At 37.9% G+C, this 4,636-nt stretch overlaps 1 non-coding gene across 1 annotated transcript; it reads right to left on the reverse strand.

Moving 5' to 3' along the window:
• Positions 1-361: 361 nt before the first annotated feature.
• On the reverse strand, positions 362-465 carry LOC124886258. The gene has a single exon (XR_007043344.1). It is a non-coding gene; the product is annotated as a small nucleolar RNA R71 (small nucleolar RNA).
• Between the last annotated feature and the right edge of the window lie 4,171 nt (positions 466-4,636).

A 4,636-nucleotide genomic window follows, 5' to 3' on the forward strand; every position in this document is an offset into this window, starting at 1 on the left:
TAATGATGAGGAGCAACTCCGTGATGTTAGACATGCGAGTGCTATCCGTATCCCACCTAATCAAGTGAACGGGGTATTCCACGCCATGAGTGTTATGTTGCACATGCTTCAAATGAAAGGTCTCTTTGGGGGTCAAGCTTATGAAGAACCAAATTTGCACTTGAAGAATTTTGTGGAAGTGTATGCCTCCCTCGACATTGCTCACATCTCACAAGAGTCCATACGGTTGTGTCTCTTTCCATTTTCTATAACATGTCAGGTGGTATTGTGGCTACAATCTCTTCCCACTGGTTCAATCACATCATGGGATGAACTTATTGTTTCTTTCTTAGATCGGTACTTCCCACCATAAAAAATGTTGTAATTGAGTGATAAAATCACAAACTTTTGTCAATTGAATAGAGAGCCTCTATATGAGGTGTGGGAGAGATTTAATGGAAAACTTATGCAATGTCCCAACCACAAGGTCTTGGATAAGATGATTCTCCAAATCTTCTACCGAGTTTTGGATCAACTAAACAAAATCGTGGTAGATAATGCAGTCGGGGGTCCACTGGTGAAGTTATCGTATGGCATAGCTACAAACTTGCTTGATTAAGTCACAAAGAAAAATAGGGGGTGGAATACCCGAGACACTGAGTTATCTAAAGGGTCCCCTACCACCTCCGATTTTAATAATGAGCAAAGGAAGAAAAATGAATGGTGGGAGGAAAACATGGCAAAAATGATGACACAATTGTAGCTACTTACAAAGCATATGATGGGTGCACCCACATAAATGATAAATGTCATGGAATCTAAGGGATATGATGAAGAAGAGTCCAAGAGTCTTGATGAAGAAATAAGATATTTGGCTAACTATCTGGTGGGTTCCCTCACAAACTATCAAAGGCAAGGTGGGAACCAAGGCTAAACCGATCGTGAAAGATAACGGGAATGAAGTGATAGGGATAGAGATTGTGGTTGGAGGGACAAAGAAAGGAAGTATGATAGATATGTGACCCCCATGACTGAGTAAACGACAAGGAAGCCAATTCATTTAATCTCAAAAAAATTCAAGACTGAGGATATGCTAACAAGAATCATAATGAGAGTGGAGGAACTGATAAGATAGTTCGAGAATTGAAAAACACCTTTTCACAAATCAACAAACGATTGTATCAAACTCCGCTTTAATCAAACAATTGGAGATGCAAATTGGTAAAATATCCACTCAACTTAATGCTAGACAAAAAGGAGGCCTTCCTAGTGATACTGTTGTGAACCGAAAGAATGATGCCCAAGTATTGGCAATCACCACTAGGAGTGGTAAGACCCTTGATGATCATGTGGGTAAAGTTGGAAAAGAGACCAATGTTGAACAAACAAATATGAAGAAGAATCTTGTGGTTGATTTAAATGAGGAGGCTCCAAAGTCTCAAGAAGGGAATGAAAAAGAACAAACAATAGTTAAAGAAATGGTTGATGAAGAGGAAGAGTCTAAGGTAGTTAAGAATGATGAACCACAAAGTAATACATTTCCTACCATGAAGGTTCTTCCTCTATTCCCTCAATGACTCAAAAAGAAGGAGGACAATTCCAAATTCAAGACGTTCTTTTCTAAGCTTAGCAATCTTTCAATTAATATCCCATTGCTAGAGGACATTCAAGAGATTTTAGGATATGCTAAGCTTATAAAGAAGTTGATTTCAAAGAAATATCTTGTTGATGGTGAATCCATTGAAGCTACCCATGGGTGTAGTGCTGTCATGACTAGTGCTATAGCAGAAAAGAAAGAGGACCCCGGGGCCTTTACAATCCCTTGCACCATAGGGACACACAAATTTGAGAAAGCCTTGTATGACCTTGGTGCAAACATCAATCTTAAGCACTATGAAATCTATTGAAGACTTGGTTCGGGAACTCCTACTCCAACAATAATAAGTCGTTTGATGGCATACAGATCTATCAAGAGACCGGTTGGAGCTTTTTTTTGATGTTTTGGTGGAGGTGGATGGTTTCATTCTTCCGGAAGATTTCATTGTGCCTGATTGTGAAATCGACCAAGAAGTACCTATTATCCTTGGTCAACCTTTCCTTGCAACCGAAAGAGCTATTATTGATATGGAGTTAGGATAAATGAAATTTTGGGTCCAAAATGATGAAGAGTCTTTTCAAGTATGTAAGACCAAAAACCAACCCATGGAACTATAAGTAGTGTCCGTCATTGATATGATGGACGAAAAAGTAAATGAAGGGTACCTCAAGGATCCACTATGAAATTTGAAAAACGTTGTACTGTGATGATAAACTAGGCATTGGATGGGAGGTGATAACACTCAACTCACTCCTATGATTGAGGGGTTAGGCGGTTGTTGTCAAACAACCCAACTAGAGCTGGGGTTGAATCCACAAGGAGGGAATTATAGGCTTCAAATCTTATGGGTGTCTTAGTTACTACGAGTTTACCCGAATGATAATAAACAATACATGTAAAATAAAATGGGGAGGGAGATTTTGATTTGGAGATATTTTGTCAACTAACAAAGTGCGGATATAACACTTTTGTTTAAGATTAAGAATACAGAGGGTCTTGGGATTATGTCAATTTAAAGGTAAAGTGTGTGGGTTAATGATGGTTTGGCATGAAACTTAGTTGTTGTTTTAAGGATGGGCTAGGTCAAAAGTTGTTGTAGCCAATCTTTCAATAAAACCACAACAATTTCACCCATTGGCTCTTTTGAGAACCTAACAAATGTACAATTCGTAATCACCTAAAACCTCAATCAAGCATCCCTATTTATAGGATGATGCTCTTGACATGTCTTACACTCCAATCACACTTATTTCTAATATTGCAAAAGGTAGTAAACCATGGACTTAATTGCCCACCATCACTTTGTCCCGCTATAACCCTCTTTCAAGGATGTTATAGGTTACCTCAAGTTCACCTTAGTCCCTCTTCCAAGGACGACAAAGGTTTGTAGAGTTTGGGGTTTTCACCTATCAAACCCATTAGGAGATTTGGGGTTTTCACCAATCAAATTCCAACTAATAAGCTCAAGTAATAGTGGAATCCATATTCAACAACTAACAAACATGCAAATACAACAACGCCCACACATAATTACTCTTAAGTTTAACATAATCCCAAGACTAAATTACTTAGCTCCTCATGAAGAAAGTAAAGAGAAATATACCATGAGAATTATTGAAAACATTTATTCTTCATAAAATCACTAAGAAATTAAGCCTCCAAGAGTAGTTGCACACTTTCCCAATTAGGGTTTCCTTCTTTCAAATCCTAAAATAGTTATGAGGTAAGCAATACCCAAAGAAAAAAAGGGTTTTGCTTAAATATGGTTTGGGATTTGTCTAAGTGCTTTTACAGATCTTCCCCTGGGAAGCTTTTTTTTTAATTTGCACATAGATAAAGCATTTCTTTCCTTTATGGGATCATTTCTTTATTCAAATCCAAAAAGCTTTACTTTCTCGAGACTGTAGGGACCTTCTTAAGACTTCGTGGCCCAATTATACTTCTTTCTCTTTCCACTACCCCAACTTAGGATTTTAGCATCAATTTGAATTCTTAAGTTCAAGGAGGATAGGGTTTAAGAGCGGATGAATAGACAGGTCACGGCTTGCAATGTGTTTGCCAAAGAAAGGTCCAAAGGCTCGAAGAGGGTGACTAAGGATAACTCTTATGTATTGGTAGAATCTTTAGGCAAATGTGGACTTCCAAAATCACAAGATGGACTATGATCATTTTACTAACCAATCACAGTCAAAAACTAGCTTTGAAAGACTAAGGGGGCAAGTTCTAGATAGTACAAGTACACATGAGATAGAGACAATTAAACTCACACACATGGCATGTGAATGTCGTCAAGGGGATTCAATTGCTCTACCTATTTGAGAAAAAGATGGATTATTCATGCTTTTCCAAAGTCAACTTTCAAATTCATAGGAAGAGAGAAAAATTTCATCACAAAGTTGCTCATGCCCATGCCTTTGAATATTTCAAAACTTTTGGACGGAGGGGGTTGTTTTCTTTTGCACATGCACCACATATGATTTGTTAATCATAGAAACCATCCAATTTATTATCTCACATTGAAGTTCATAGTATGGGTGAACCACCATATGGTTACTCAGACTTCACCAATCTATCTTAATGCAACCTCAAATTAGCAATGCTACAGGTACTTAGACTTCTCTTGCATTCTAAGGCCGTGATACCATGGGTACTCAGACTTCCCCTGCACCTATCGTTGGTAACCCAATCACGAAGGCAAAGATCATCTAATGAAATTTAGGCTGATATAGCCAACTAAGAACCAAATAGTTAATCCATGCAAATGTGAACACCATCAGAGTGCCCGAATATTATAACCCAAATAAGGATCACAATAAGAATTGTCCACAAGAAAAGAAAAGTGTGCAGTAATATCAATAATACAAGCCCAAATGAAATAAATAAGGAAACACCCCCAACTAAAAAGGTTGCAGTGTCCCTACTGAATGAATAATCAAAGCTAATAGAGAGATAAGAATGTTCCCTAAAACTCCATCAAAGGCCTCTATTCTTTTCAGACTTTGCACCATCGCCAATTATCTTAAGATTAGATCATTCCTGCATGCAAGAACTTGAGCGAGA

The sequence above is a fragment of the Capsicum annuum genome, chromosome 7 (assembly GCF_002878395.1).
Source record: "Capsicum annuum cultivar UCD-10X-F1 chromosome 7, UCD10Xv1.1, whole genome shotgun sequence".
NCBI classification, from domain to species: domain Eukaryota; kingdom Viridiplantae; phylum Streptophyta; class Magnoliopsida; order Solanales; family Solanaceae; genus Capsicum; species Capsicum annuum.